The sequence below is a fragment of the Elephas maximus genome, chromosome 8, assembly GCF_024166365.1.
Source record: "Elephas maximus indicus isolate mEleMax1 chromosome 8, mEleMax1 primary haplotype, whole genome shotgun sequence".
NCBI lineage: Eukaryota > Metazoa > Chordata > Mammalia > Proboscidea > Elephantidae > Elephas > Elephas maximus.
In genome coordinates this window covers 32,600,514-32,621,207 of record NC_064826.1, presented here as the reverse complement: position 1 = coordinate 32,621,207, position 20,694 = coordinate 32,600,514, and the positions used below count along the sequence as shown (strand labels likewise).

Genomic DNA, 20,694 nt, shown 5'->3' with positions numbered 1-20,694 from the left:
ACCATATAATTTTATGTTATATATTGAGGGAAGCATAAAACACTGGAAACTTAGATTTTTACATTTCTCAAGAGAATTCCCTTGTGTATTCATTTCCTATGACTGCCATAACAACATACCACAAAGTGAGTGGCTTTAAGCAATAGAAATTTATTGACTCAGTTCTGGAGGCTGGGAGTCTGAGATTAGCATGTCTGCTGTGTTGATTTCTTCTGGGGGGCTCTGAGATAATAACTATTCCGTTCCTTTCTCCCAGCTTCTTGTGGCTCCTGGAAATCCTTGGTGTTCCTTGGCTTGCATCTGCCTTCATATTAACATGGTTGTCTTTCCTCTATCTCTGTGTCTGTTCCCTTCTTTTTTTAAGGACACCACTCAGATGGGGTTAGAACCCACCCTTCTCTGCTATGACCTCATATTTACTAATACATCTTCAAAGACCCTATTTCCAAACAAGATCACATTCACAGGGCCCAGAAGTTAGGACTTCAACATATCTTTTGGGGGACACAATTCAACCCAGTTCTTGACTTTGATTTTTATGGAAACTCTCTCATTAGTCTTTATCTAATGATATTTAAAAATCTATATCTAATTATATTTTAAAAGAAAGGTTTTTTTAAGCATACTTTGATGAAGCATTGTCCTATAGATAGAAAAATATCTCATTCAAAATACAATAAAAACCATTGCCATTGAGTTGATTCCGACTCAGAGCAACCTTATAGGACAGAGTAGTACTGCTCCATAGGGTTTCCAAGGAGCGGCTGGTGGATTGGAACTGCCAGCCTTTTGGTTAGCAGCTGTAACACGCTGTAGCTCTGAACCACTGCATCACCAGGGCTCCATTTAAACTCAAAAGAGAACTCGAAATAGAGCCTAAGAGGTCCGCCCCCCACCCCGCAATTTACTCTGTTCTTGGAGGTTCCAATGAGAATTCAATTAGAAAGAAAAGAAAATCTAGGTGATAAGGATCTGATGATTTTATGTAAACGTAAAACAATTTTAGTGTTTCTTTTTTCCCTTCAAGCCCAGGACAAAGATGAAAAATTTTCTGAATGATAAGGCTTTTTTTTTTTTTTCCCATTCATTTTTGTTTCCTTCAATTGATATGTCACAGAGTAAGGATTTTTGTGTTTATATTTGAATAATGTAATTTCATTGCTGATTTCTTAGTTTCCTCTCTCTTTCTATAGAAGCATGGTTTACTTGCTCCTTTGAAGGAAGCTGGAATTTTTAAACACACACCAATTAAAAAAAATATCTAGGCTACAGTTATCCTCCAGAGTGTCATTTGTAGCAACTCCCAGTAGGAATTACTTCTATTAATCTATATCCGTGTCTGTGTTTAAGATTTGAAGTTACAATAATTTTCAGAACATTAAATCCCTGTTTAGTAGTCATGAGCTAAATAATAAAAATTAAAGGCCAAAAAAAAAAGTCCTTGATGGAAATAATTACATTTCCTCATATTTATTTAATAATTTATTGCTATGACAACATAATATGGCATTAATTTAAAGGTGTCTTTTTACCTTTGGTTTTTCAATATGGTATTTTATTGAACAATAGAAAAGCTACTTTTTTGGAGTTGAAAATTAGCTTAGTGTTTATGGGACAATGTGTGTAGGAAGGTTTTTTTCTTCATTATTTGACTCTACATGGTGGTAAATAAATACATATTTATTTGCCTTCCCTTTGTTTAATGTTTTCTTAGAAAAAATTTAAGGAGAAATATTATGTAATAATTATAAAAAGTCAGCAAAAATTAATGAAATATCAAGGTAATTAAAAAACTACCTCCCTAGAGGCTTTTGTCAGGGGCTTCCAGAAGAATCTCAGAAGAATTTGCTTTTTTCACAACCATTTAATTAATTTGAGAAAACTCCCAATTGAACCGTTATTACAAACGTGCTTAAGAAAAGGTGATGGATGACTCTCACAGTGTACAGTGGTGTCTTCACGAGCAACGAGACCAAAATGTTATGTTTTTCAGGGTGAAATTTGGGTGTCATTCATTAATTTCAGCAGAATGTTAAACATGTAAACAGGATAATTTTGCCATGTTTTTTTTTCCAAAACATCTCCTAAAATCAGTACTCATATTAAAATTAGTTGCTTTATAAACCTATGCTATAGCACAACATTAAAAAAAAAATTAAAGTATAACTCATAATATTTTATAGTAATCTGTATTAAGTTCAGGTTTATAAATATTTATTGAGCATTCATCCCCTTGCTGTGGAACGCAGTAGTAGATGAGGGGGTGTAATGGTGGATAAGATAGATTGCCTTCTAGAATCCGTGCCATCTAGGAGCTTATAGTATTATTTATGTTAACAGATGTAAAAATGTGAGGAGCAACAAACATACAGAAATAACTTTGTATGACATAGGTGGAGGAGGATAACAGATTAGGCTCAGGGACCCTGGGGAGGTTTCTGTCTCCTGTCATCCTTAATGGGGAGCCAAGTGTTTGATATAACTTCTGAACTCCAAAGAGGCAACGCCACTAAGATTAAAAGAAGCTTATGTGTTTGTGAGAGAAATAGTGTTAAAAATCATAAAGAACCAAATATATCTACTTATCATCACATACTTTCCGCCAAGCAAAGACGCTTCAAGTTTTTTGGCAAGCGAAATATGTTTTTTGAGGCTGAATAAAAACAACTACCTCTTGATTCCAGTCTAGCCTGTGTTCCCGCAGCCACTAGCCACTGCTGCTCTCCAGGGTGATGCATTTCCTGCGCTGGCTGCTTCGGGGAAAAGCTGTCTCTAAATATCATTTACTCCCACAGCTCCCCAGAGCCAAGTCTGTGGGAGAGGAGCTTTATCTGCAACAACTTGAAGGGTTTCCCAGCAAGTAAGTGCCCACCCAGAGAAAGACCTGGCCATCTGCTTCCATAAAGATTATAGCCTAGAAAACCCTGTGGGGCAGTTCTGCTCTGTCACATGGGGTCACTGTGAGTCGAAAATAGACTCAAGAGCACCTAACAACAACAGCAAGTGTCACAGAACAAGAGTGTGGATTCCTGCTGTGTTCTTTACAGACCCTACTGTATTGAAAAAGCCCAATAACCCGTCCGTTGCCATCGAGTCGATTCTGACTCATAGCGACCCTACAGCCTAATACATGCTCTTAAAAAAAAAAAAAAAAGCTGACCTTAATGGGGGAAAAACAACTAATCACAACCTGCATTTTTTTTTTGGATAGCTTTTGAGCCAGCTAACTTTTATAGAGCACACTGCCTGACACTCTGCAGGCACTTTTTCACATGTTAAATATATGAGAGCTCCTTGTGAAGTTGAGGTGCTATTCTAATCGTATTGCTAAAGCAGCGGAGGCTCAATGAGCAAGTATGTGCCAAGATTCCATAGCTGGTTGGGAGTAGAACGAGGACTTTGAGGACTTTTTGATTCAAGTTTGGTATAGTACACTTTCCTCCAGACCATGTTTATTCTCCCTCTTTTGTTCCATCCAGTTCAGACTGAGTACATAAAAAAGGAAGGAATTCTGCTGAAAATCAAGGTTATTAGGATTTCTACCACAGCCTAATCCAACTTGTCGTTTTTTCTTTGGAACACTGCTGTAGCCTTCTGATTGGATGTTATCCTCTCTCATACAGCCAGTGCTCGTTTTGAAATGTAATTTGGATCAAGCCATCCTCCTGTTTAAAACCCTTCTTCATTGATTTTCCATTGTTCTCAGAATAAAATCCAAAATACTTATTTTAGTCTGCAAGACCCAGCGCACATTGCGTTCTGCTTATCTCTCCCTCACTTCTTAGGCATCCTCTGAGCACAGTTCCTCAAATGCCTCAAGGTCATTCTTGCCCCATGACCTTTGCACTTGTACTTTCCTCTGGTTGCAGTTTAAGTAACTGACTACCTCTAACTGATCCTTTAGATTTCAGCCCCCATGTTATTTCCTGAAGAGATATGTTCATTTTCCCAGTCAAAGCCCTCCTGTTTCATTCATATGCTTTCTCTTATGACATTTATAATTTGCTATTATATTCACTGAATAATAATAACCGACATTTATGCAGACCCCAAATTCTCGTAAAAAGACCAGACTTAATGGTCTGACTGAGACTAGAAGGACCCCGGAGGTCCTGGTCCCCAGACCTTCTGTTAGCCCAAGACAGAAACTATTCCCAAAGCTGGGTTGGACTGGACTATGGGGTAGAAGATGCTGCCAGTGAGGGGTGGTGGGCTTCTGGGATCAAGTAGATGCATGAGACTATGTTGGCACCTCCTGTCTGGAGGGGAGATGTGAGAGAGGAGGGGGTCAGAAGCTGGCTGAATGGACACAAAAATAGAGAGTGGAGGGAGGGGGTGTGCTGTCTTGCTAGGGGGAGAGCAGTTAGAAGTGTATAGGGGTGTATATAAGTTTTTGTCTGAGAGACTGACTTGATTTGTAAACTTTCACTTAAAGCACAATTAAAACTAAAATAATAGTAATAATAACTAATATTTAGCAAGCCCTCCCAATGTACCAATCAATCAGTGAGTACTGCTTGAAACCATGTTGTATAGATGAGGAACTAAGACACTTTCCCAGTATACATTAAGTAAGTGGTGAACCAGGATTTAAACCCAATTCCTCTACAAAACTATAAACTCTAGAAGGGCAGGGGCTATGTCTGTATATTTGTTATCTCCCCAATGCCTGGCACACAAGAAGCCTTCAACAAATACTTACTGAACAAATCAACCCATAGGAATGACTCGTTTTTTAATAACAGCTTTATTAATACACATGAGGCCCTGATGGCACAGAGGTTAAGCATTTGTCTGCTAACTGAAAGGTCAGCAGTTTGAATTTACCAGCCGCTCCTTGAAAACTCCACGGGGCAGTTCTACTCTGTTCTGTAGGGTTGCTATGAGTTGGAATTGACTCGATGGCAACGGGTTTGGGTTTTGTTTTTAATTAAAATATAATTCATATACTGTAAAATTCATCCTTTTAGAGTGTACAGCACAGTGACTTTTAGTATATTTACAGGATTATGCAGCCCTTACCACTAATTTTAGAACATTTTCATGACCCCAGAATGAAACCCTGTACCCATCAGCAGTCATTCCCCATTTCCCCCTTCCCTACCCCCTGATAACCACTAATCTACTTTCTGTCTCTATAGATTTGCCTATTCCATACATTTCATGTAGATGGAATCATACCATATATGGCCTGTGTGACAGGCTTCTTTCATTTAGTGTAATGTTTTCAAGGTTCATCTGCGTTACAGCATGTATCAGTAGTTCATTTCTTTTTATTGCCAAATAATATTCTCTCATATGAATATACCACATTTTATTTGTCTGTTCATCAATTGATGGGTATTTGAGTTGTTTACACTTTTTGGCCGTTACAAATAATACTACTGATGAACATTTGTATGCAAGTTTTTGTGTAGATATGTTTGCTGTTCTCTTGGGTGTATACCTAGGAGTGGACTTCCTACGTCATGTGGTAGCTCTATGTTTAACATTTTGAGGAGCTACCACAGTTTTTCAAATTGGCATAATGACTTTTTAAGACTCATAACTGATAATTCAGGTATTCCCTTTCCAGTTGTTTTCCTCTGTGTGTTAAGAAGGAACAAAAAACTCATAAAAACTCAGTGCTAGCAAGGAGGCTTCCCTTAAATTCTCTGATACACAGTGGCATTTCATGTAACATTCAACAGGTGTTATTGACGAGGTGCTGGCTAATCTGGGATATGGTCTGTGGAGTATTTTCTTCAAACTGGTAAAGCTGCTTTATTTTCTGATTTACATGTCTACATATTAGTGCTTTAATGTTGTTCAGATCTGTATGGGAAGATTTGGCAAGTTTGATAGTTTAGGTCTCTTTGGAAATGTCATGCTGTAAAGAGTTAAAGACAACATCATATATCATTGTAGGGTTGACAGTTTAGGACACTGGTGTCATTTAGGTAAGTGACTATGTCCAGCATAAATGCGTATTCTAAAATATTTTGATTATGCCTTTTCCCCCTTTCTTTTCCTTTTTTATTCTTCTTTTATAGGAAGTGTTTTCTTTGTTATGCCTCAGAATGGCAGTGGCCCTGACCGAGTCTGCTAAGTTGTTTTTATTACTACTGTTATTTTATCACACGTACTGAAACATTCTTGGATGGGCTGTTTATAAATTAACCAGGCTCTGCTAAGAATATTTTCACTTTCTTGCACACTGTGTTATTCCATGTTTCTTCTACCTTGCCACACCACCTTCCTGCAATATGTCACGTGCCTTCAGTTAATGTGCATGCAAATTCATTTATTTTTATGAGAAGTTAGAGCTGCTCCCAGAAACAATTGGCTGCCTTGGGGAGTTGGGAATGCAAAGTTGTGGCTAGATTAGAAAAATGAAGGCCTCCTGTGAGTGACTAAAGCGGAGCCTCCTGACCTTCACCAAGGTTAATTGCAGCTTTGTCTGTCCAGTTAGTAACTAACACGTGCCAGATCCCATTGTATGTGTTTTTATGACAGGAAGTGGATGCTAATGATTATAATTGCACGAGTCATATTAATATTCATGGCACATGCCTTTTACCTTAGGTGGTGCTAATTCTCTGTGTATTTAACTAATGTACCATTTTGCCTTTCATTTTGGCATAGGGAACCATGATTTTAGAGGGTGTGAAGCAGAAAGCAGCTGGAGGAAGAATGAATACCCAGAACTCAGTGCCAGGATTAACATACTGATGTAGAGAATCTGAGAAGGGATCTTTTGAGGCAGGTTAAAAGGAAACGCCAAGTGGAACCAAAGCCGACCTCGCCCTGGCACGTGATGCTAGTCAAGGAGGTGTCTGGCTTCCCTCAGCTGCATTTTGCTCTCGGGTTGCCAGCTGCTTCAAGCCAACTGCTTTGGCACAGCTACAATAAAGAAAATTATTACTGTTTTATATTTGAGAATCTGCCAGCAATTTCTAAAGCTTAGGATGTTGACTGACAGTAAATAGCATATGGAGGAAAGCTAAAAGCATAGAGATCTCTAAGCAAAATATCTTATCCTTCCTCCCTCTCCAGAATTATTTTCAAAAGGTTATGCTTTTTTTCTTTGGATACTTTTCAGAAGAAAGGGGAAAACGTTTTTCACTCTTTAGTATAATGAGATTTGATGCAGTAAGTATATTGCAAAAATGAATTTAAGCGGGCATTGTAGTGTACCGATTTTAAGTTTTTCGAATGTGGAATTTTCAGAGAGAGGAAGTAACTACTGGAATTTAAATGTCATGCCACAGTGGACCTTCAGAATCCAGTCTGATAGGTAATGCAACCTTTCTCCTCTACGACCTACTCCCGCATTTCATCCTGATGTCTAGTATGAGACAATCACTCCATTTTGTGTTCTTTTGGTTGGTTATTATGATTGGGAGACTCCCCTAACTTGTTCCTTCTGTGAAGCCTTTGGATGCACATGGAGAGCACAGGTGCTAAAGAGCTTCATTAATTGGCATGAACAGTTTATTTTCCACTTCAGATAAACTAGAAACTCTACAGGATATTTGTATGGCTATGGTTAATACTGGTCTTTAGACCTAACTGGAAGTCCCAAGTGGTGTGAGAATGGGCAGTGAGAGGTTTCCAGAAGGGTAATACTTTTCATTTAATATTCACTTGTGTGACTAATCCAATAGTTTTCATGTTTTTAAAGTGAGAACATACATACTAATATTAAGCAAACTAATTCACAATGATAAAGTACTTGGCTAAGGAGCCCTGATGGTACAGTGGTCAAAGTGCTCAGCTGCTAACCAAAAGGTCAGTGATTTGAACCCACCAGCCGCTCTGCTGGAGAAAGGACCTGACGATCTTCTCCTGTAAAGATTGCAGCCTAGAAAACTGTATGGGGCAGTTCTAACCTATCATATAGGGTTGCTGTGAGCCAGAATAGACTCAATGGCACACAACAACAACTCTCATTTTTTTTTTTTTTTTTTAGTTTTTATTGTGCCTTAAGTGAAATTTCACAAATCAAGTCAGTGTCTCACACAAAAACTTATATACACATTGCTACATACTCCCAATTGTTCCCCCCCTGCTGAGATACCCCACTCTCTCCCTCCACTCTCTCTTTTCGTGTCCATTCCACCAGCTTCTAACCCCCTCTACCCTCTCATCTCCCCCCCAGACAGGAGATGCCAGCATAGTCTCAAGTGTCCCCCTGATCCAAGAAGCTCACTCCTCACCAGCATCCCTCTCCATCCCATTGTCCAGTCCAATCCCTGTCTGAAGAGTTGGCTTTGGGAATGGTTCATGTCCTGGGCCAACAGAAGGTTTGGGGGCCATGACCACCAGGGTCCTAGTCTTAGTCAGACCATCAAGTCTGGTCTTTTTACAAGAATTTGGGGTCTGTATCCCACTGCTCTCCTGCTTCCTCAGGGTTTCTCTGTTGTTTTCCCTGTCAGGGCAGTCATCGGTTGCAGCCAGACACCATCTAGTTCTTCTGGTCTCAGGCTGATGTAGTCTCAGGTTTATGTGGCCCTTTCCGTCTCTTGGGCTCGCAATTACCTTGTGTCCTTGGTATTCTCCATTATCCTTTGGTCCAGGTGGGTTGAGACCAATTGATGCAACAACTCTCATTTAAAGAGAAAAAAATCTTTTTTTTTCAATCTTACATTTCCTAGAGGAATAATTATTTGGGGGCAGTGATACAGATTGGATGCGGAGCACAAAAATGTATTTATATTAGTACATTCTTAAAAGAAATGTGGTATAAATCAGTGAACAAGACTAACATGTTTCCATGTAAGAGAGCCCTCACCCCCTCATCCCCGTCACTTTGTATCATTCTGTAATATTCTGTCTTCTGAATGGCTTACGTAGATATTCTAGACTAAAAGAAAAAACAGAATAGATTAAATTTGAAATTGACCGTTGTTATTGTTCAGTGCCCTGGTGGTGCAGTGGTTAAGAGCTACAGCTGCTAACCGAAAGGCCAGCAGTTTGAATCCACCAGCCACTCCTTGGAAACCCTATGGGGAAGTTCTGCTCTGTCCTTTAGGGTTGCTAGGAGTTGGAATCAACTCTATGGCAATGGGTTTATCGTTTGGTTAGTGTTTCCACTCAGCTCACCTAGAAACTAAGGTAAGAAGTAATCATGATCTACTTAGTAATTGACTTTTGACTTTTAGAAATGCAGGTCTTCCCAATTATTGCCATTTTCTCCTTGAAACAATGCTTATGCTTACCTGCTTTTATTCACTGTGTATTGTTTTCTCAAAAAATCCTATTGGAGAGAGTTCAGGGTTTAAAACTAAAAATTGCATCTTGCTTAGCGTCAGGGACCCACTGAGAAACTCTATTGACAACCTATTTTGGGCTTTTGAGCCAGTTTAATTACCTATTGGGAGAGTTTGATTTGGCCCTTCTTGGGACCTGGCCAGGAAGAACTAATTCCTTCTACAGAGCAAGGCAGGCTGGTGGGAGCCAGAATTGGAAAAGAGATGTAGCCACTGTAACTGGCCCAGCTTCAGGTGTGTCAGATCATGTCCAGAGTCCCATCTGTGTGCAGTCATGGTGTGCAATCACAAGGGGCAATCGAGACACATGGCAAACCAGAGCAACAGGAGTTCGAGGCAAAGAAAGGGGAAGCACAACATTAAAAAATTGAAGCCTGAAATTCTTAGAACCTCAGGCAGGAAGTGCTGGCAACCCACAAGGGAGACTTCAGGCTGGGCATCTGTCTTTGGGGAGGTTCGGGTAAGAAAAGACTGAAAAGGAGCAGGGTATTAAGCAGGTTACTAGAATGAGACCTAGAAAGAAAGCAAGAAGCTCGTAAATAAAAACTGGGAGAAATCAGTAGGCTATTTAGTCATATCCCTAGGCCTCCCCACAATCTAATTCTGTATAGCATTTTAAATGAATGAGGTATATCTGGATGGACTGAAATGATTTATTAAGTGAAAATGAAAAGTGAAGTATATAACATCTCAGTGAATGGAATTTTGAGATATGATAAGGTAGAACTATTCAGATGAGTGATACAGATACCTTAGGCATACTTTACAGGGACAGATATTTTGTCTTTTATGTTCATCTTTCTATCCCTCTTGGAATTTCCACAATTATTGAATAATAACTGCCTAAAAGTGATAAAATTTTGCTGGTACTCAGGTGAGAGGCAGCATGTGTGAGTGGTAGGGGCATATACTCTGGATCCAGATTGCCAGGGTTTAAATCCTGGTTCTGCCACTGACTACTTGTATGACTTTAGGTAAGTCTCTTAACTTTCTTTGTCCCTCTGTTTTCCCATCTGTAAAATGGGGACAACAGTAGTTTCCACCTCATAGGGTGGTTATGAGGATTAAATGAACTAATATTTGTAAAATATTTAGAGCAGTGTCTGGCCCATAATAGGCTCTATATAAATGTTTATTGAACATATAAACAAACAAAACCCCTGTTTTCTCAACTTCCAGGAATCTATCACAACGAGCTTCAGACTTTTCTTTCTTTCTCCTTAAATATTGTTCTCTTAGGCTATTAAAAAAATACTCTTTGAAACACTGTGAAAGAAACATAGTTAATATTCTTGTTAACAGATCGCTGGATTGGATTTTTTACCTTAATTCTTCTAAAATTAAGGAAAAAAATACACTAGTTACTTTAAATTGGCTGTTCTATTTTAATGCTGTAATGATACGTTGTTTGTTGTTAGGTCCTTTGAGTTGGTTCCAACTCATACTGACCCTGTATAGAACAGAAAAAACACTGCTTGATCCTGCGACATGCTCATGATGGTAGCTGTGTTTGAGCCTATTGTTACAGCCACTGTGACCGTTTACCAAGGATGATGTCCTTCTCCAGGGACAGGTCCCTCCTGATAACATGTCCAAAGTACATGAGTTGAAGTCTCGCCATTGTTGCTTCTAAGGATAATGATATAATTGATAGATATTATATGATTTCTAATGTACAATTAATCTAGTATCTAGTTTGGCTGGAATGTCCTTTTTCTTCATGGATAGTGCCTTGACAAGAAAAGTAGACCACACCAAAACTGTCTCCTCTTCCCCCCTCAACACAAGCTAGTCTGAGGTGGAAAAGAAAAGTAATTAGGTACATCATGACTTCAAATAATGAGGTAGAGTAATAGGCTTCTGTTTTAATAAGGCTTTGAGAGGTTAAACCTCCTAAACCTTTTAATGCTATTGGATAAAGTTAAAGAAACCAGACTAGACAAAATAAACGATGGTGTTCTAGTTAGAACCTCTGTGAAATGTACAAATTTTATTGACTTCTCAGAAAACAGTGAGATATAGTTAGTTGACATGTTTGTCAGTAGGTAGCGACACTACAGCGTAGCGCCCTTTTTGCATTTGTGTTTTTTGTTGTACAACTTCATAGAATTATTTCAAATTAATTGGCCTTGCAGCTGAACTATAGCATGACCTGAGATGATACCACAATTTGGGTTATTGGGTGAATTTATTGATTTTTGAGTACAGTTAATACATTCTGTCTACCTTAATGCCAATGAACTGAACATTTAAAAATTATCCCTTGGTGATGAAGATGGTACTGGTGGTATGCTAGTATGGTAAGAATAATTCTTATCCCATCCTAGGGATGTTTATAAGGAATAAAGATCAAAATAATTACTCAAAACATATTGGAAATCTATTAAAATATATTGATTTTTAATAAACTTTTTAATAAACAATATATTTTAATAGATTTCCAATATGTTTTGAGTAATTGTTTTGATGTTGCTCAAGAATGAATGGGCTGAAAAATAACAATGATTGTGAGGATGGTGCAGGTCCAGGCAATGTTTCATTCTGTTGTACATAGGGTTGCCATGAGTCAGAACCAACTTGATGACACCTAACGACGACAACAGACTTCACGTTGCTTACATATATAAGTACCCACAATCACAGGTGTATAATTTTTTTTTTTTATCTTGAATAGACATTACATACCCATGGAACTCATCATGATGACAGTTTTTCTGTGGTGGAAGTCCTACCTACAGAAATAAAGGGATAAAGTGGGTAGAAATGGATTATGATAGAAACTAGATAACTTTAGGGGCTAAAGTTCCTTTGCTCCCAAATTAAGATATTTGAACTGGTTGGGAGGCCGAGAAGTTCAGTGCCACCCATTGTTTTCCCCTACATCCCTCTCACCTGGACATTGGGAGAAGCAAGGGGAGGTAAGGCATGGTTCTGTGCACTCCTTCAGCTCTGTACTTTCTTCTCTCCCAGCCAGCCCTGCCTGTTGGGATGAGGTCTGCAGTGCGTCTGTGTGTTGTGTGGTGTATGTGTGTGTGTGTATGTGTGCATATAAATGAAACTTCTTTAGTTTAAGTTTTGTTTTTTTTAGGTAATTATTTTTTTGTACTTTAGATGAAGGTTTACAGAACAAACTAGTTTCTCATTAAACAGTTAGTACACATATTGTTTTATGACATTGGTTAACCACCCCATGATATGTCAACACTCTCCCTTCTCAACCTTGGGTACCCTGTTACCAGCTTTCCTGTCCCCTCCTGCCTTCTAGTCCTTGCCCCTGGGCTGGTGTGCCCCTTTAGTCTCATTTTGTTTTATGGGACCGTCTAATCTTTGGCTGAAGGGTGAACGTCAGGAGTGACTTCATTACTGAGCTGAAAGGGTGTCTGGGGGCCTCACTCTCAGGGTTTCTCCAGTCTCTGCCAGGCTATCAAGTCTGGTCTTTCTTTTTGAGTTAGAATTCTATGTTTTTCTCCAGCTCTGTCCAGGACCCTCTATTCTGATCCCTGTCATAGCAGTCAGTGGTGGTAGCCAGGCACCATCTAGTTGTGCTGGACTCAGTCTGGTGGAGGCTGTGGTAGATGTGGTCCATTAGTCCTTTGGACTAACCTTTCCGTTGTATAGTATAAGTATTTCTTATTGGGAGCTCTGAGTGATTTATAAATATTGCTTCATTATTTTCTACAACTTCGAGAAAGATAGAAGTATTAAAAAAAAATTATGACTAGGTATAGCCAGCAAACAATTTTATCCAAGTTCCTAAAAGACTGTCCTCTAGCCAGAGGAGTCCCCTTTAGGAATCCAGTAACTCTGCTTTTATACTGCTGCAGATCCTGTGCTAAGTGGGTAGTAGTTAAAATGTAAGCTCTAATAGCTCCAGATTAGGTTTTCATGGAGTTTAACAATATAGAGTGAATTCTATATGGTAGGGGAGTTCGTGATGGTGCAAACAGTTAATGCGCTCACTGTTACCCAAAAGGTTGGAGGTGTAAGTCCACCCAGATCCACCTCAGAAGGAAGGTCTGGCGATCTACTTCTGAAAAATCAACCATTGAAAACCCTCTCGAGCACAGTTCTTCTCCGACACATATGAAGTCTCCGTGTGTTGGAACTGACTTGACAGCAACAACAGTGATAATAATAATGACAAAAATAGTAATGGTTATTACAGGCAGCATATGGGCTTGCCTCACTTTAAGCAAATCTGAAAAAAAAATGCATATATTATCAAACTTTGAAATTTTTGCCAGCCTAACCATGTAGAAAGGAGCCCTGGTGGTGCAGTGGTTAAGGTGATGAACTGCTAACCTAAAGGCTGGAGGTTCGAAACCACCAGTGGCTCTGCGGGAGAAAGATGTGGCAGTCTGCTTTTGTTGAGATTTACAGCCTTGGAAACCCTGTGGGGTCCGTATGAGTTGGAATTGACTCCATGGCAGTGGGTGGGTTTTTTTTAACCACATAGAAGGAGCCCTGGCAGTGCAGTGGTTAGGCATTCGGCTGCTAACCAAAAGGTTGGCAGTTGAATCCAGCAGCTGCTCCTTGGAAACCATGTGGGGCAGTTCTACTGTGTCCTGTAGGGTTGCTCTGGGTAGATATCGACTCAATGGCAACAGGTTTTTTTAACCACTAGAAAAAAGTGTAACTCTGTGTGTTTGAATAATCTTGTGAAAGAGGTATTGACTTCTAGGAGCTCTTTATTTATTAGGGAGATTAGCCCTATGTGATATGAGTTACAGAAGTTTGTGGATTTTTAGAACAAAATTCTAACTCACAAAAAAAGACCAGACTTACTGGTCTGACAGAGACTGGAGAAACCCTGAGGGTATGGCCCCTGGACACCCTTTTAACTCAGTACTGAAGCCACTCCTGAGGTTCACCCTTTGGCCAAAGATTAGACAGGTCCATAAAACAAGGCAAGGACGAGAAGGAAGGAGGGGACAGAAAAGCTGGTAACGGGAGCCCAGGGTCGAGAAGGGGAGAGTGTTCATGTGTCGTGATGTTGGGAGCCAGTGTCACAAAATAATGTGTATTGTTTAAAGAGAAACGAATTTTCTCTGTAAACCTTCATCTAAAGCACAATAAAAAAGAAAAAAATTTTGTGGATTTTTAGCTTAAATCCTGTATTAGATTTGTCTTAGAGCTGGAAAGAACCTTACAGTCCAAATTCCTCAATTTATAGATGAGGAAAAATTGATCCAGAGACATCAAGGTATTGGCTTTAGAGAGAGCAAAATCTGGCCCCCAGAGCTTTTCTAGGAAGCAGTGTTCTTAGAGCTAGAAGGGGTTGAAAGACAAAGGCAAGAACTTGGAGTTGCAGCTTTGTTTAGGTACTAGTTTTATACAACTTGAACATTGATACAGAATCTAGTGCGTAGTTTGTAGCTCTTTAATGTTTAAAAGGTGCACCTGGGCATTTCAACAATTTAACAGTAAAGTAGAAACATAACGATGTCAAGAACTATAATCATTATGTTTTTACTACCTTAGTTTTAGGAGCATTCCAGATTAGACATGTTAATCTATCCAGCCATCTGGTGACACAAATTAATTGCACTCATTGGATTTTATTATCAGCATGGTGAATCCAAGTCACCATGTTACTTTCATTCTTTCTAATAAAGGTATTATTCCATTATCCATTTATTACCATGCAATAACTTACATCATTTTAACAGTGCTGCCCAAAGCCCATGGTGAGGCCTACAGATTCATGCCCAGCTGGAAGGAGCTGAATGCCAGCTACATGGTAGCAAGATAGACGCTCTGCATCAGACTATCGCTACTGTTCTCAAGCTTGAAAAAGAATAGAACAAAAAAGAGCCATGGTTGTATGGGTGCCTTTATGGGTGAATTGGCAAATATAGGACATTTCAATGCCTATTCTTTTAGTTAACTGGTTGGGGGTGAATTCTCTTTTACTGTTTCATTTGCCTTAAAACTAGCAATAGCTCAGCCATTAAGTCATGCCACCAGCCCACTGCTACACTGAAGGATGGCGATAATGCTTGGGTGGGTGGGTGCTGCTCGGCGCAGACTGCACGTATTAAAGCAGAGTTGCTGGCTGCCTAAGTGGATAGCCTTTGGCTTCAGAACAGTCTTTTAGGTTCTTAAATAAATCTGTGTGTGTTACCCATACGCAGTCATAAATGCACTGATTTTAAGTTAGAATTTTGTGATCGAAACATTATAAAGGTTAAAACTGCTCATTATTCATGTACCATCTTTCTAAAACTCGAATTCAGATACATATAAACATATATAATACTTTTTCTCTCTAATTCTCCTTAGAAAAACTCCTTAATAAGATAGATTTTCTTGTTGTTGTTGTTGCTATTACTCTATCAATTTATCCTTAAATATCTTGTTTTAAACTAACATAAATTGAATTGTTCTTTAAAAATTTACCCTAAAATTCCTGCTTTAGGAAAAATTCATTTAAGTAAGAAATAATACATATTAGTTTTAAAAACTATAAATGCTTTGTTTAACTACCAAAATAATACATGCTAATGTAAAAAGTTTAAGACAGTGCAGAGTGTAAAAGTATAAAATGGAAGGTCCAGGTCATCTCACCCTCCAAAGATAATTACTTTATGGTTTCTAGTTTGATGTCATGCTTTGAAAACCTTTTCTCCCTCTGGTTAAAAAATAATGGCAAGACATATTCATAGAAATTATTTCAAGTATAGTTCATAGAAATAAATCATAGAAACAAATAACAAGTCTATGATGAAGTAAAAAAAAAAAAATCACCCTTAATTCTACCATGTAGAGGTGAACGTTATTGGAATATTTTGCTTTATCTCCTTCCACACTTTTCTGTGCTATATATGTTGTAGAGAGTGTACGTGGGCTTATGTACCTTGACAGATTGCTATGTGTATGATCTCTGAATCTTTTGCAAAAGGTACCATATTATACGTAATTACATAATTTGCTTGTTTTAAAAAAGCTAAAATGTGATAGCCTCATGTCATTTGCAACTTGGTTTTTAATGGCTGCATACTATTCTATAAAACCAAACCAAACCCATTGCTGTCGAGTTGATTCCAATTCATAACAACCATATAGGACATAGTCGAACTGCGCCATAGGGTTTCAAAGGAGTGGCTGGTGGATTTGAACTGCTGACCTTTTGGCTAGCAGCCGACCTCTTAACCACTATGCTACCACGGCTTCATATTCTATTATATAGGTCTGTGATGTTTAACTATTTCTCTTCTTGGATATTTAGCTAGTTTTCTTTTACAAATAATATATTTATAAATATATCCTTGAAGATAAATATTGGCACATTTCCATTATTATCTCCTTAGGATAAATTCCTGAATGTGTCGTGATTCTTACAAACCAAAAAAAGCCAAACCCACTGCTGTTGAGTCGGTTCTGACTCACAGCGACCCTATAGGATAGAGTAGAACTGCCCCATAGAGTTTCCAAGGAGCACCTGGCAGATTCGAACTGCTGACCCCTTTGGTTAGCAGCAGTAGCACTTAACCACTACACCACCAGGCTGATTCTTAAAGAACAAGAAAAATGTGTTCAATTCACATGTACAAATTTCTGGAATCTGCAAATGGATGAACAAGATCTCATTATATTCTTAGGATGAGTTCAGCAAGGAAATGTGAAGATTCCAAATTATAGGCTTTTAATTTAAACAGTTACCTCGCCTTAAATACTCCGGCTTTAGGTATTCAAATACTGTAATTGAATGTATAATCACTGATTTGTGCAGTGAGGCCCGTTGTGCATGTTTCAATACTGCTCTTGTTCGTGTCACTGAGTTTTTATACCTATTGAATGTTTAGAACTGTGTGTTTCACACCAAAACCCAAATCCCAGATGAAAAATGTGGTCAAACACGGGTTTTATGGGATGCCCAGTAACGAGTGTGACTAGATTGTCTTGCAGGGAAGACACAATCAGGATGTGATGACTTCTCAGGGTGTTCTACATTTCTTTCTTATTTTAGCAGACCTCACTCTAGCAGGAGAAAATTAGTTCAGTTGATTATTTTGTTTTAAAATAAACACATTTAAATTTATCATAGCTTGAAAAATGTAAAAGAATACCGCTTCCAATGTTGATTAAAGTAGTAGTTATGAATTATAAATTAGATTAAAATTTTAACTGTATAAATGTATTACCTATAATAGCTACTGTGTTAATAGCTACTGTGTAGAGGCTCATATTAGGTGCTGGAAATGGTCATAGGAGCTTCATGCCACTCATTAATCCTCACAAAGGCCAGGATAATAATATAGGTAGTCTCCAACTTACAACGTATTCGAGTTACAACGAACTGCACTTGAGACCGTGTGTTTTGTGTTTTGTTTGTTGTATCTCTTACTGTTAGTGATATGTCCACAAGTTTGTATGTAATGTTTCCAACTCTTAAAGACCAATAAATATTGGATTTATAAAGATACTGATAATAAAAGGCAATAATAATGAAAACTTAAAAAAAAAAAAAAGAAGTATTCTATTTATATCAGAACCGACTTATGACGGAGTTGTCGGATCAGAACCCTGTCTTAAGCCGGGGACTACCTGTATACGTATGACAGACCTAAGTGTTTTGATTTTAAATACTTCTCCTCAAGTTATTCATCTTTCTGATGTATTGAATCCAGGAAATGTTTGGGCATCTCACACAGTTTCTTAAACTTTTGCAGTATCTTAAACATTTACTTTAGACTGCAGCATTGTTACAGAAAATGTTTCAAGTATAATTGGTACAACCCATAGCACAACTTTAAATTATTTCATCCTTACTGTCATAGTTTATCTGAGATGTAAGACTTTTAAAACTTAAATGGCCTCTCCATAATCTATGGTTTGAGTAGGTTAGCTTGATTTTTCCTTTTTTAGAATTTATGGTTTGGCAGAGTGAAAATGCTATTGTCCTTTCCTCAGATAGGAGGAATTTAGATATAATAGGAGGTGTGACTATAAAATAATGAGTTTCGTTTCTAGGCAGATATTTTCATCCAAGGGATTGTTGTTTTATAAAATGATAATTGTAAAGAGATAATTAAAATTATTTCTAAAAATTTTCAGACTTGATGTATCAGTCAGGGCTCCACCAGAAAACAGAACCAGTAGAGTCTCCATGAATCTGAAATGACTCAACAGCAAATAACAACAAATATATATGTATGTGTGTGTATGTCTATATGTACATATAGACATACATACATATGTTTATAAATACATGTATATACAGACATATACACATACACACACAGAGAGAAAGGGAAATTTATTTCAAGGAACTGGTTTATGCAATTACAATTGTGGGGATATCTCAGCAGGTCTGAAATCCATAGGGAAGGCCATCAGTAAGGGCAGGGGGAACTCCTGGGCACAAGCTGAAGCTGCTACCCACAGGTGACATTTCTGCTTTCCAGGGAAGCCTCAGTTCTGCTCTTAAGGCCTTCCAACTGATTGAATTAAACTCACCCTGGCTGTCTAGGCTAATCTTCCTTACATAAAGTCAACTGATTATGGACTTTAACCACATCTACAAAATACCTTCCGAGCAACACCAAGATTAGTGTTTGATTGAATAACAAGTTGTATCCTAGGCAAATTGACACATAAAACTAACCATCATACTTGATATCTGAACCAATTCACAAGTCACATAAAAGAACTAGCTTCATTAATATATAATTATAGTTTATTTATGATAAAAAAAAAAAAAGCCAGTAATACCCACTTTGACTGCTTACCCTATGTGCTACTTTGGGCCATAAGATTTTTTGTATATTACCAAAAATAAAATCAACCCTCAAATTTTTTTTTGCCAGAATTGAGAATATTGCAGAGAAATTGCATCATGCGGCAAGTATAATTTTTGAAAAGTTTTAAGAAATGGCAGCATCAGTGGAGTACTGGTGGCTTCCCACAAGGATTTGAAGGGGAAATGGTCATTTAAGTCTATACTTCTCATATTGGGCTTTATAACTCCCCTGCAGTACATATTTTCTCTGCCTTTAGAGGTATTTTAGTAGAAAATACCATAGAAGTACTGCTTTTATTTAAAATAGACCAGGAGTTGGCAAACTATTTCTCCAAAGAGCCTGAAGGTAAATAGTTTCAACTTTGCAGGCCATATGATCTCTGTCCCAACTATTCGGTTCTGCAGTTATAGTATGAAAATGGCTATAGACAATAAGTAAACTAATGAGCCTGGCTATGTTTAAATAAAACTTTATTTACTAAAACAGGTGGTGCACTAGATTTGACCCATGGGCTATAGTGACCCTGATTTGCTGACTCCTGGTGTTGACAGTCTGGTTTGTTGTTTAAACTAGGCACTTACTCTGCTTGTAACACCATATATATCCAGTGATATAGAGTGTAAAAAAAAACCATATATATCCAGTGATATAGGGTGTATCTCAGCATAATTTAGAAAGTTAGGAATTGATCAAGTATTTATCAAACACCTGCTATTTTTCTGTTATTTTTGTAAAAACCATGGAGGAATCAGAACAAGTGTAAGAACTGGGCAAGGCCCAATCTCGTTAGGAAATTAAAACTATTCTATATAAAGGTATTAGCAAACAACATATAACAATACAGGGTTTTATGGTATATATTTTATATATTACATGTAATTGTATAACATCATAGATTATATGTTGACTTCTATATTATATATTTGTAATGAGCTATATCTCCTAACTCTCAAGGGAAAAGATGAGAGTAAGTATTTGCGTGTGTCTGTTCTGTGTCTTCAGCACAGAAACTAGGCCAGTTGTGATTTCCTTGTGAGCATATGGAGCCAGCACAAGAAGACAAACTGCTGATTGCCAGCTTCCTAGCCTTGGTTCCTTCTGCCGTTTTCTCTGTATTAAATAATAATAATAACAAGGGAAAAGTGGAAACTCAAGAATTATTTGAGGATATATGTAGAGGATATAGGCATTTGGTAAAACATCACAGACAACGAACTGTTTGGGTTTGAGATTCTGCATTCAGTACCAGAAATTATACTATCTGTTCTTATACTATGTAATACATTTTAGTTCAGTCACAGGATAAGAAATCAGAAGATTTTTCTAGTACTACAAATATGGCCTAATTAATGATACTTACCGTCTTTGGCCATTAGTTTTGTCATCTGTTTTTTGTCATGCCTCACATTAGTGATCTTTAACCTGGAGTGGATCAGTTGCGATGTGTTAGAAAGATGACTAAGGGTCAGTGCAGAAGATGGGTTAGACTCAGTGCTGAAAGACAGCAGCAAGGAGACAGGTTAGAGGATATGATGATAGCCTCGGTAAGAGAAAGGAGCACTGGACTGCTGAGGGGAGCACAGATGGAAAGAATGACCAGACTGGCAACATCTAGGAGTGCACGCTTTGCGTACAGGCGTATTTACATGAACCCAAGATGGCAACTGCTGTGGGATCTATCCAGTGGAAGAGGCCCTTAG

At 38.1% G+C, this 20,694-nt stretch overlaps 1 protein-coding gene across 10 annotated transcripts in view; it reads left to right on the top strand.

The window, feature by feature from the left end:
- The window catches only part of ST7 (suppression of tumorigenicity 7), a 323,008-nt gene that overhangs the window by 129,829 nt on the left and 172,485 nt on the right, over positions 1-20,694 (top strand). The window contains exon 1 of one of the 10 annotated variants that reach the window (XM_049894441.1): positions 4,409-5,752. The exons of the other annotated variants lie outside the window; for them this stretch is intronic. The gene's annotated coding sequence lies outside the window, so the exon portion shown is untranslated. Of the gene's footprint in view, positions 1-4,408; positions 5,753-20,694 lie in introns of those variants that run through there. 10 annotated transcript variants of the gene reach the window in all.